Source organism: Mixophyes fleayi, chromosome 3 (genome assembly GCF_038048845.1).
Source record: "Mixophyes fleayi isolate aMixFle1 chromosome 3, aMixFle1.hap1, whole genome shotgun sequence".
NCBI lineage: Eukaryota > Metazoa > Chordata > Amphibia > Anura > Limnodynastidae > Mixophyes > Mixophyes fleayi.
The window spans coordinates 208,258,024-208,271,229 of record NC_134404.1 but is presented as its reverse complement, the minus strand read 5'-3'; the positions used below and the strand labels follow the sequence as shown (position 1 = coordinate 208,271,229).

General features: G+C 40.6%; 1 protein-coding gene across 11 annotated transcripts in view; it reads left to right on the top strand.

Annotated features, from left to right (window-relative positions):
• Positions 1 to 13,206, top strand: part of PTPRK (protein tyrosine phosphatase receptor type K) — a 354,281-nt gene that overhangs the window by 69,867 nt on the left and 271,208 nt on the right. The gene's annotated exons all lie outside the window — the stretch shown is intronic.

Below are 13,206 nucleotides of genomic sequence, written 5' to 3'. Positions count from 1 at the left end.
GCTTGGGGTCCTGCTGAATTAAAGGGCCTAGTGCCCACCTAACCAAATGGGCCTGGTGCCCAGTTATCCTATGGGCTCGCTGCACACCTAAACTACAAAGGGGCCTTGTGCCCACCTAACTATTGGGCTGAAGTCAAACTAACCCTAACTGGCCCAGGGCCTTGTGCCCCCTTTCTTTCCAATGGGCCTAATGGCTGACTTTAACCCACATGCCTTTTCCTCAATATACAGGACTAGTATACTTACCTGCTTGGCGTCTTTGGGTCTTCCAGACCCTTCAGCTGGCGGTGCCTCTTCTCCTGTTCAGCGCTGGGGTCTCCACAGTCGTATTGGCGGGGACGCTCTTCGCCCTTACAAGAACTCCCCACCGTTGATATCCTCTCGTCTTGATCCTGGCGTCTTCTGCGTTTCCGGCGAGCGCTTCTCTCTGCAGCTTCTCTTCTTGACTCAGCATCTCTCCATCGTCGCACTACCTCCAAGATGGCGGCACCTAGCAGCTTATATAGCTGTGTGACTGGGTCTTGAGTACCGGCTGCCGCACTCGTGCGTTGGCCATTTTTATATGGTCTCCGGTGCCATAGGGGTTAAAATCCCAATGCAAGGAGTCGTGGGCATAGGAAAGTATTAAAAGGTTTTAAAAATAAATAAAAAATGTATTTTAAATGTTCGCTGCACCGCTGGGTGGGTCGGCGCTGCAGCTCCGGTAAGGAGCCGGCACTCACCGCTGAATTGGTTAACCGCCTCAGGAGCGTACCTATGTGTACAAAATGCAAAAATGTGCGTTATAAGTGTAGGAAATGTAAAATGTATATGTGTATAATAAAGAAAATACTTACCCTGTCCCTGGTGGTCCAGAAGGGGCTGCAGGAACAGCCCTGGATACTTCACCGGCTGTCTGAGGGACTTAACAACCAGCCTCCTGGAATCAAATAGGTCCAGGAGGTGCAGCGCCTCCTGGGGGTCCCAGGAAGCTAAGTCCTTAGTTGGAGATCAAAGAGCTTCAACTAACGACAGGGCAGGGACTGCTACCCCGGGATCTGGCTGCTCTCTCCTGGTACTATTTTCGGCCAGGGAGTAGAGCTAGACCCCATCGCCCAGTCCCTGGAAGTCCGTTTTAGCTTGAGATTTAAAAGATAAATCTCCCACCCCAGACAAAGAGGCACCAGGGAAGGAGAGTGGGCAGAGCCCCCCCTCTCCCTGTCAGCTTGTGGACAGGGAGGAAGTATACCTCGCCTGCCACGAACATTAATATTAAAGGTGTTAAACCTATCTGGGTTGATTCACGTGCAGGCTGCATGAATCAACCCAGATTGGTTAAAGGGACAGGACGACTGATTACCTCCTGCTAAGACTAGTCTCCAAATGTGTATAAAAAGGCTCAGTTTGTATTACATGTTGTTCTTCCTTCATCTGACCAGATCACTGGTGTACCTGTAACCAGTGAAGAGCAAATAAACATCACTTTTTTCAAACACCTGCTTGGAAACTTTTCTCTATGCTGATTCCTGTCACCTACATTTTAGACCCAACTCTAATCTGTTCCAGCTGTTCTGAGATTTGGACCCAGCACCACCGTTCTTCTGCTACCCAGCCGCTCTGACCAGTGTGATAGGCCAGGGGGGATCCATCCACAGCAACCCTGATCTATAGGACAAGGTCAGAAGTACCAGCCCAGGTACACCAGTAACAGGGTACACTTGCAGCATCAGTTACCCAGAAGAAACCCGGTTCTGGATGCCAGTAAGGAATCCAGTGGTGGCAGCATTTGTAAGCCCCTCCTACTGTGGCAAGAGGGCGCATTTGGGATAACGAAAGGGAACGGTGGCAAAGTAAGCCCAGCCGGTTCCCAGCAAACAACAGACAGGGTGGCATAGGCGGTCCATCCTGTCACAAGCTGCAAGTGCTGACATCATGCAGCATCGACGCGAGACGAGCCCTGATTGGCTTACCATGGCATCAAACGTTCAGATACCCAAAAGGTGAGTCCTGATTGGCTCACCGTCCTGGCCAATAGGGGGACAACCACCGTAACGACCAGAGGAAACCCACTGGCTACCAGACGAGCAGGTAAGCCCTTCACATATTAACATATACTCATTGTTAATATTGCATCATAACTTCTAGCAACAAATTTGGGAGTTCAACCACTAAAAACAGAAAGCTGTAGGACAAGGAAACAGTCTAATTGGCATAAGGGCATTAAAAGCAATATGTATCTGTAGACTACATCTGATTGTGTTTTCATAATACACATTTGAACATATTGGAGTTCACAGGGGGGTTCATTTGACAGTGGTGGGTATAATGTCAGATTTCTACCCTCCATGTAGTAACAAATATTAATTAGTTGGTGATTTATCTGACATTCTCAGGAAACCAGCCCATTGTCCTACTAGTATTGTGTCTCTAAGTGAGAGTTATAATAATTCTTTTGTCAACTTTGCAAAGCACAGGACATTTTCAGGAGAGTACTGGGCATTGAAATCTCCTTTTTAATTAATATTTAGTCTTTATTGATTGTGTTTTTATGTCCTTAAAACCTAACCTGCACATACTTATTTTCAGTAACCTCATTTTAAAAAAGTATTTTTTTAAATGTATTTGTTTATTTTTTTAAATAAAGCCGCAAATCCATTCATGTGTACCTAAAATTAATAATATAACCCATTTTCTAGGTAAGGGTATTTTTAGGTTATTGTATATGATTACAAATATGAAAAGAACATATTCTGTAATTTCAATTCAATAGGAGTGAAAGTTTTTCAAGTTTTTTTTTTTTTGTTTGAATTTTTATATTTCTTTCTACATTTGTTATTCTTCACATTTCAAGTGATTTATAGGCTGAAGGTATGTAACACACATTCTAATATAATTTCATGTGCAATATATATTTTTTTTACCTTAACCCTGAGTGACCTCGCCATTAATCTTTGGATGAAGTACTGTAGTTATACATTTAACATTTTCATTTCCCAGTGCTATTTGTATTACGTGAAAATGTGCTGGGGGATTTATGATCCCAGTTCAGTACTTGAAAGTGTAGGTTTCTCTCAAATAGAAAGTAATAATCTTCCTTATGATCAATTTCCTAGAACGCTCCCTAGTTGGGGTGGAAAGAAGCAAGTCGTTCTGCTAATGATTTTATCTGCTGTAGACTTGGCTTCTCAGATGGTAATGAAATGCGGCACTTGTAATGGTAAATCATTCACAAATATTGATGAAAGGTTAGGTCTGTGAAGTAGAAACCCATGAGGAACAGGCAGTGCTTGTAGGGTGTGCATCAAAATCAATCCATTCATTACTTACAGATGCTTTCTTCTCTTATTTCTCATCCATCGAAGGTTTCTTGGAGAGGAAAGGTCTATTGCACTTACAACATTGCGAACGCATGATCAGTAGCTCTTTGTCAAATAGTATGGTTACTTTATATCACTGTATACCTCTTGCTGCTAGAAGTGTGTTTGTTTATTTTTGCTGTGGAGAGTTATTAGACTTTATTATTTTCATTTTAGCTAGTGTATTAAAATGCTTAACAATTGTTTATATTTATAAGGCACCACAGATTCCATAGTGCCAGAAACAGAAGCAAATAACAAATAGATGAGGTAATACACATAAGTAGCACGGATCAGTGTGAGTAATGCTATGGGGACTCAAGCAGAGTGCAGCAAAATACATGTCTGGATGTACAAGGGAGTCAGACAGAAGACAGACATGGGACAATAGGTAGAGAGGATCCTGCCCGTGAGAGCTTAAATTCTAGAGGGGAGGGGTGGTGAGACAGTAGGACCAGCTGGGAGAAAAATGGATATGGTAGTTGAAGGAAGGGGAGCCGATGGATGAGATGGTAGGCTAGCTTGAGAAGGTGAGTTTTATGTCATAACTAACAACCTCCTTTTATCCTTAACACTATAATATCAATAAGACACCTCACCAAACTTGGCAAATAGAGTTTTTAACCAATATTTTTGGATTGCATTGTGATCGGAATAGAGCCAATGTTTTTATTCAGAATACTTATTTTACAGTTAATAGTGTATGCTTTCTTCAGTACTTTATTTTTATTTATTTTCATTATTTATTTATTTTTAAGAGAGAAGATGGTCTTTCTGCTTTAGTTTCTGTATAATTTGCAAGCTCTGACAGACATTTAGTGTAGTTTGTGGAGCACATTGAAAGGAGTCATGCACTATGGTGTGGCAGGGTCTTTGATAGAGACTAATGGACTTCTCAAAGGGTAGTTACCTAAAGAAGGCTGTTATTTTATTTTATTATGTAAAGGCTTTTGCACTCATGGATACAAATGCAATCTGAAAATGTCTAAATTACAGTGGACATAAATGGCTTGCTGTGAGAGAATCTTTGCTAAAGCCCTAAAGAAACGTTAATGTGTGTGATTTCAATAGCAGTTGAACATCCTAGATGGAAAAGGTGTGAAACAGACTATGAAGAAAATCTGAAATATTGTTTGTCACAATGATTTTCTCATGTTGACATTCTTGTTTTGCTGCTGTAAATGTAACTGTTAGAAAGTGTATATGTTTTCTAGGCTGTAATACCAATTTGCCTCTATTATAACCTTCTCTGGGGAAATGTTCGTACATTTTAAATCTATAAACTAAATACTGCGATTTATGCAATGTAAGTGATGAGCAAAAGTTATAGGTAATGAGAACAGGAGGGAAGAGGGCCCTGCTCACTAGAGCTTACAGCCAAAAGTATAGACAAACCGTTGACACATGGGAGGTAAGCCAGTGTAAGGGGCTCTGAGGACAAGAAGCAAGTGTGGGAGAGAGAGAGAATGAGAGAGAGTGTGGTATACTACATAGTGAAATGGTTAAGTGGAGAACTGGTAGGCTTTTATGAACAGCTGGGTTTTCAATGACCGCTTGAAGCTGTACAGATTAGTGTATAGTCTGATAGAACAAAGAAGATTGTTAAAGTGGGTAGGGGCAACATGGAAGAAATCTTGTGTAAGGGAGTGAGATGTGGTAACCTGAGTGGAGGAAAGGTGACGGTCATTGTAGTATAGATTGAAGAGGAGCAAGATGGAAGCGAAGGTTGCTGAGGTCAAAGGATGGATATGAGGATCCAGAGGTAGAAACAGGAGGAGAAGTAGGAGGTGAACCATGAAATTACAGTGTCAGAAAGGCCTATGGTATGAAGGGTGTGCAGTACCAGAGGATCTATGGTGTCAAATGCCACAGTGAGGTACAGGAGTCTAAATAGGGTGAAATGGCCCCTGGATTTAGCCGAGAGAAGATTGTTGGTGTCTTTGGTCAAGGCAGTTTCTGTGAAGTGGAGGGGGCGGAAGCCAGATTGGAAAAAGATCAAGGAGGGAGTTGTCAGAGAAGATAGCTGCTGAGACCATTGTTGACAAGCCACTCAAGTATTTTGAAGGCAAAGGGAAGAAGAGAAATGGGACAGTAGTTAGAGAGTAAGGTGGGGTCAAGATTGGGTTTTTTAAGATTTGGTGATACAAGAGTATGTTAAAGGATGAAGGTAAGATGCCAGTGGAAATGGATAGATTGAAAAGGTGAGTAAGGTGGGAGCAATCAATGGTATGTTTTTGACCTTAGGACGACTGTGGGATGGATATTTGGTTGCTGATTTTCAATACAAATATATTTGAAAACCCTGCACAGTTGACATTAGTAAGTGTTGTGCATAAACTGCCTTGCGGTTGACCCAATACTAACTATTACATAAATACCCTTTGGCAAGTGTTATCTTAAGTAATACGCAGGAGGCTTGTTTGGCGAAGAAAAGTCAATACATTCAATGAAAATGAATTAAAATGGTAGCGAAGAAAAAAGCATGACCAATTGGCTAATGGTCCTACAAACTAATGGCAGTCGAAAACATCCTCCTGACATCTCTAGGCCGTGGAGCCCTACTCTCCGTCATTTGGCTCAGTGGATGGGATGCGCCCGCACAGACGGTGCTGCATAGCTTCTCATGGGGGTTTGTTACTAATGATGACGCTCCTTTTTGAGGGAGTGTGCTCCCCCACCACCTGAATGTGTCATTTATGGCTGCTGATTTGTTATTCTTCCAACTACACTAAGACCCTTCTGAAATAAAAAAAACAAAACAAAAACTGGTTAACCAATTATATTCAAAAACAACACCCACAAATTAGGGACTGGATGGGAGAAGAAAATTCCAGTGACAAGGGAAAGAAACCACCTACGCTTAGGCTTATATAAAATCCTCATCTCAAGCTATCAACGGTTATTTATATGCATATAAAAAAATTATTTTATGTGATTGTTTTACCAAAGTTGGATGCTATCCATTGGCAAAAAGTATTTCATCTATTCTTAAAATATATTTTATTCACTGAGCCTCAAAATTACATTTTGAGACTTGGAGCAATTTTGTTTTGCTAGTTTTTGCATGTACGGTAGTAGAATATAGCATTTTATTCATGGTAAATCGGATCCACTTACCAGCATATTCCTGTTAGCTCATTGGGTTGGTTATTTCAGTTTCCTTAGATTTTTCTTATGTATCATGAGACAATCCATGACATTCTGAATGACGTTCTATAAGGAAAACCTATTCAGACATATGCTTTAACGGTTTCTAATAGATAGGCCATTAGTTGGTCAGTTATAAAACTGCATGACCTGTTCTAAATGACAAGTGACTACTGCAATGTCTTTGTTATCCCCCCATTTACAAAACTAAAAAAGCCTTTTCTTACTATGTAGTCTCTGTGTGTGGTCCTTACCACAAATTGAAAATGACCTCATGGTGGGATAGTCAATGTCTAGTCAAGGCACACTGCCAAAATAATAAGGAATTGGGTTATTTTTTATTGTGTAAAATCATTTTGTGATGGTTAATGAGAAAACTGTACTGCTTGTTTGACCAGATGGCTGGTTTAATGGTGCAAAGAGAGTCACAGTTTGATGTCGACACGTTGCAATATCAAACTACTTGTCCTTTTCCTGCTGGCAACAAGAATCCTTAAAGTTTGCTCTACATACATATTTATAGTTATGTTTTTAAAATATTTATATGCAGATATCCAAAATCCAATTCATGCTCTAGCCAAAGGTTTAAGGAACATACTGCCAATGTTCCTCAAATTATAACCTAACTAATAAAAGTTGTTTGTTTTGTGTCATCTTTGTATTTAGGTGCCTTGCGGCTTACGTTCCTTGACATTTACTTGCAGCCAATTGTCGTCTTGTAACAGTCCCTGTTTTCAAGATTTGTCTGTAACAAAGAGACTGTGTAATATTGGCCCACTGTAGAATCCCACTTTTTTTTGTTTTGCATGTAGGATGGAATTCTCTGTATCCATTCTTTTTTTCCAGTGGTTAAGTGATTTGGGGTTTCTAGTATAGCATATCAATCAGCCAAGAGTCCCTGCAATCTGTTTAATAAACTACAATGATGAAGGCCTTCATTCACTATGCAATTTAGTGTGTATTCGCATTACATGTTACATAGGCGTCAGGGTGTATTGAGCCCTAGTGTATATGCAAAACTTTTTTGTTGTTGTCCTAGAATATGGTCCCTGTTGGAGTGTAAAGTGTATGTGTAATCTGTGGAATTTTAGAGTTTGTGTATCGCACTAAACCTGTTAGTGACACATGGGGTGTTTTACGGCTTAATGGTGCTTTCTAAAGTACAGTGTACATAGCTGCATACTTACATTACCCCCTTTAACACATCTGGGCCTGATGGCTAGCCTTTGTGTTTAGGATTATGTGGTGGACAAAATAAAGTAGGATTTTAGGATTTAGGAGCCAGTCATGGACACCTAGGATGTTACAGTAGACAGGGATCAGAGGGGTGTTCCAAAGCGTATGGTCACTACATCATGCGCAATGTAACTATAGTTGCCATTAAAGTCCATAGCACTGAACTGAATTATAAATAGCAATATTATATTAATAGCTGCATGAAGAAAAGGAAAAAAAACAAAGGAAATGATTAATACCAACATTCTTCTTATAGCCTGTCACATTGATTTGTTAAAAAAACAAAAAAGAACACATAATTTTTTCATGAGGGCAAGTGGATAAAGTGGAGAAAGCCGAAAATGTGAGTTTTACCTATGGCAAAACACTAAGAAGAGAAGACAAACAGTGTGAGTTGTGCTCTGACAAAAGCCAAGTTAATATGCATGTAAAATTCAATATACCAAAAAATGGGTACTAGTTGTTATACTGGTGCCATGCTGCTCCCACCTCTGTTTCAAATTTCCTGATTCAAGTCAGTGAATAAATTATCACATCTGTGGGATATTTGAAAACCGCTGCTAGTTTCTTGGCCTTTTCCCAATCTTGGCTTTGCCTTCTTTTTAAGAGGACTTGGGCTCTGTTTTGGACTACCTTAGTGATGACAACAGTTTTGGTATTTGTTGATGCAAAGCAGTGCAGGTGAATTGCAGTTCGCAAATCAGCAGTTTCCAAATCTCTCACTATGTAAATTAGCTGTTGGTGTGGGCTTGAGCTCCATTGACACTAATCCTACATGATCATTAGTAGCCTGTCTAGAAAGACGGCAGACTTCCACAGTTGGATGTTGCTGAGAGATTTCCAGGTGCACAGTTAGGATGCTCCTGCCAGTACATTAGCGATTCATACTAATTAATACTCTTGAAATTCTATACCTGCTGAGAAGACTGTTAATATCTTGTGGAAATGTGAGGTTAGAACAATTTGTACTGAGTGAAACAATGAATATAGCATATGTTGGTTTTGAATCACCATGTCTTTTTTTCATTGTGCATGTCAGGGCTGGAATTTTTTTTTATATTTTTTTCAAGTTATGAATGATAATTTTGTAAGAGAGAAAATCTGTGGCCTGCAGAGCGTGATGTACAAAATTGTTAGGGGTGAGTTTGCTCTGTACATACCAACAATACTTGCCATTGGCAGCAGTGCACAACATATATTAATACATTTGCAAAGTAAATGCTGAATCGTTTGTGTGTGATCAACAATTTACAATTGTAAAGCAGAAAAAATTCATTCACTGAGTGATGACTGGATCAGTTTACTCTTTGAAAAGTCACCCTATAAAAAGTAGTTTCCTTATTTCAGTAAAATATTGTCCATCTCTCTCCTTTACTTTTATCTTCTGCGCTCCTTTGATTAGCAGCCAATATTCATTCCTGTCTGGAGAGATCAGACCAGTCCTGAAGGTGACCAGCAGAGGTCCAGGATATATGTGGCTAAATGGTGAGGGTTCCAGGTGCAGGGACCTATACTAAAGTAATATTATAGGAGAGTATTAGGACAAAATATAACTTTAAAGTAGAAAACAGCTTTAATGATCTTATACCTAACCAGGAAAGACCATTAACCATTCCAGAAGCTAGGATGTTAATTTTAAAATGAGCTGGTTCTGTATAAAAGCATGGATTGTCTCTTCCACATATTACATTGATCTATGTATGGATCTGGGGCAGCACAATGGCTCAATGGTTAGCACTTCTGCCCCACAGCACTGGGGTCATGAGATCAATTCCCAACCATGGTCTTATCTGTATGGAGTTTGTATGTTCTCCCCTTGTTTGCTTGGGTTTCCACCGGGTGCTCTGGTTTCCTCCCACACTCCAAAAACCTACTAGTAGGTTAATTGGCTGCTGACAAAATTCTTCTTATGGAGTATGTGTGTTAGGAAATTTAGACTGTATGCTCCAATGGGGCAGGGAGGGATATGAATGACAAATTCTCTGTACTACGCGGAACTGGTGGCACTATATAAATAAATGGTGATTCTGTCTCCTTTATTTCAGCAATAACAAGGACTACAGCATCTGTATTGATCCTAGCCATAGGTCTGATAGAAGGAGATCTTTCAGTTGTATGATGGTTGATTTTTGTTTAAAATACTTGAAATGTTCTGTACTGACAGGCACTACGAAGTGTGGAGGTGTTTACACCTGTGGTGCTGATGTAGTGTGACAGCAGGAAAGGTCAAATAGCACATCATTAAATGGCTTGAAAAACATTTGCCTCCATAACTGGGTATTTAAGTTATTCGTAGCTTAGAGCAACTGCAATGAGTACACCTGGAATTTTCTGTATATAACTATGTCATCGTTTTCAAGGACGACATGTACTAAATGTTAAAGATTAAGCACAAAGAGCTCAGCGATTTGGTACAATGCCCCCATTTTCTGCAGTTATCTCACAGTGACGGCATGTCTGAGGGTTATGTAAGTTTGGCCTTGAACTGTTTTACTTAGTACTTGGCAAATCCTATCTTTCTGTGTGGCATCTTGCCTGGTGTGAAGCAAGAGAGCCCACTTTTCCACATGTGTTTTGGAAACTGTACAATACTAATAGTCATATATTAGCTACAGCCCATGACTTATTTACAAATATGGCATGAAGCCAAACAATTTTGGGTTTGCCACCTAGTCAATCCAACTTAACAATTGGACTCAAAATTAAAGTGTAAGAGTACATAGGAGATAAAGACTTTAAAGTTGCACGTAAAAATTGTCTGTTCATGTCTTTCAACGTGACACAGGTTACATTTGTATTTACTGCTGTTTCACGATCCCAATATTTGCTGACTTTGAGCTGCGATTATTTGTTGTATGGATAATTTTTGGATGTTTTTCCCCTATCCATACATGTAATGCAGCAGAGTTCTGACTGAGCATCATAATATTGGGTGCTCTTTTCTTCTCTTAATGTTACTGTAGAGTCTCTACATGAGAATTTGGTATACATAACTCGCTTGTGTTTGCTTAGATGTTTTCTGCAAAGTGTGTTTGTAAGCATTTGTACTATAATTTAGTAGCAAGGTATGTAAGGAATTGGGAGAAAATATTCACTATGTCTGTGTAAAATGAGGAGTGTCGAGCCTAAAGGGAAAAATCTGCTGAGTGCAGCCAATAGAATCCCTAGCGAAGTTTTTGTTCTGCTTCTAACCTATAATAAAAGACTATTGTAAAACCTTTTTAATATCTGCAATGAAGCAAAGTTACTTTGGCAGTGGATGATGGGAAACTATGGGAGGGAAAGGGAATCTAGTGAAACCAGCAAAAATAAAAATTGAAAAGGGATTTGGATAGACTGTAGTAATGATGTTATTGAGCTGACACATGGGTAAGGAAATTAAAATCTGAGAAGTACACATTTGTAGTCTACTTGGATCCAGAAGAACAGCAAAAAGAGCAGAAGTAAGCAAGCAGCTGTAGATGGAATATTTGAGCAGCAAGTTCCTTTCTCTGCAGTTTCTGCCAGGCACCCTTTTAATTAAGAGACAGTGACCTGTTATGTATAATAAGCGGGAAACGTGCTGCTTATTTCTACTCATTTATTTTGGAAGAGTGCTAGGATTTTACTTTGCACAGAAAAAAATATTGCACACAACACACAGACTGTTATAAACTGTTATAAACATTATAAACTGGACCACTGCTGGCTCTTTCTGTTAATGAGCAGAGGAAATGGGCATTTTGTTGTGTTATAAATCGCTAAACCTCTCGCTTATTTATTCATCCGAAAACATTGATCTGCGTGCTATTCTGCTTATGATGTATAGGTTTGATCCCATGTATAGCTTTACTTTGAGGTGCATTGCCTAGCTGTATGTTCAATGGTTCATGTTCACAGCTAGTGATGGCTTTAAAACATGCCTGCCTACTTTTTGGACATCCTATCTGGGAGAGCAAGTGTAGGTGGCATCATTGCGCATTAGGAGACGTGGGGGGCGGGCATGATGAGGTGACCTGCCTCCTTTACAAGGAGTAGAGGCAGGATCCGGGAGGGTGGCCTAAACTCCCGGGAGTCTCCCAGACATTCTGAGAGAGTAAAGCTGGGTACACACTACAGGGTTTTTGTCCAATAATCGGCTCAACTAGCCGACATACGACCGCTTGTTCGAAAGTTGGGTCAGTGTGTGTAGTGACACGATGGTCGAAAGTCTGCCCAGATAGACTATTATCGCCTCATTTGGTTGGTCGTACCGTTCAATTTTTTCCGATCAATCACCTAACGCTCATGTAGTGTTTATGCACTCATGCTGGCGATCTCCATAGAGTTTACAGAGTCGGGCTATTTTCAGTCGATGTTAGCACTGAATGTGAGCGTGAATAAATGTAGAGTGCTGTAGAAGGAAGAATTCATTTGTTGGTTCTGAGACAGAATATTTAGTTCCAGAGTCACAGAAGCTAACGAAATTCGTTAGGACATGTGGATAGTTATAACAAGGCGGTTTAAATCAGTCTGACAATGTGACAGTAGTGAATGAACTCCCCCCTATATCTCTAACCTCCTCTCCATTCACACTCCTGCCCGCTCCCTGCGCTTGGCCAATGACCGTCGCCTCTCCTCCACCCTGGTCACCTCTTCCCACTCCAGAATCCAGGATTTCTCCCGTGCAGCCCCCCTTCACTGGAACAACCTCCCTCGCTCCATCCGTCTCTCTCCCAATCTAAGCTCCTTCAAACGAGCACTTAAAACTCACCTCTTCCTCAAAGCCTACCATCCTTCCACCTAACCCATATTCCCCTCTCTCCTCCCGGTCCCCTCTCCCTCCCATATGCATCTACTGACTTCCTTTGTGCCTGAGTCTTGTTTACCCTCCCTTAGGATGTAAGCTCACTTGAGCAGGGCCCTCTTCCCTCCTGTATCCATACCTGTTCTTCTGCTCCGTCCTTACTGCATTAGCCTGCCTGGAGCCTCTGAAGTTTGGTATTTATTGTTTATTCAGTAATGTTTTACCCTGTATAGTCTACTGTTTTGTACAGTGTACAGCGCTGCGGAACCCTTGTGGCGCCAAACAAATAAAGGATAATAATAATATTGTGCTGTCAGTCTCTGGACTAGAGGACCAGATGAAGAGCACAGATCTGAAGGTAAATCGTGTCAGTGTGTATGCATGAATCATCAGACTGATCGGACCTTCAGTCATAGGTATAATCGTTTGAGATAGCACGTCGGTCTGAACAATTCTTCAGTGTGTACCCAGCTTAAGCAAGCATGCTTTCTAAATATTCACTGTGTATTTTTAGCAAACCGTCAACTCAAAAATACAGCAAGCAGTGTGTTTGGTCCATCTTGTGGTTGCTTTAAAAAAATAAAAGTATGACAAAGGATAGGTTATGGAATTGATCACTGAAAAGCTTTCTAGATGTGGACATTATTTTCCAAACTCATTGCAGACCAATGATTCATAGTTGAGTGTACAACTGCGTGCGAGTACAAGCTCTGAAACCGAGGT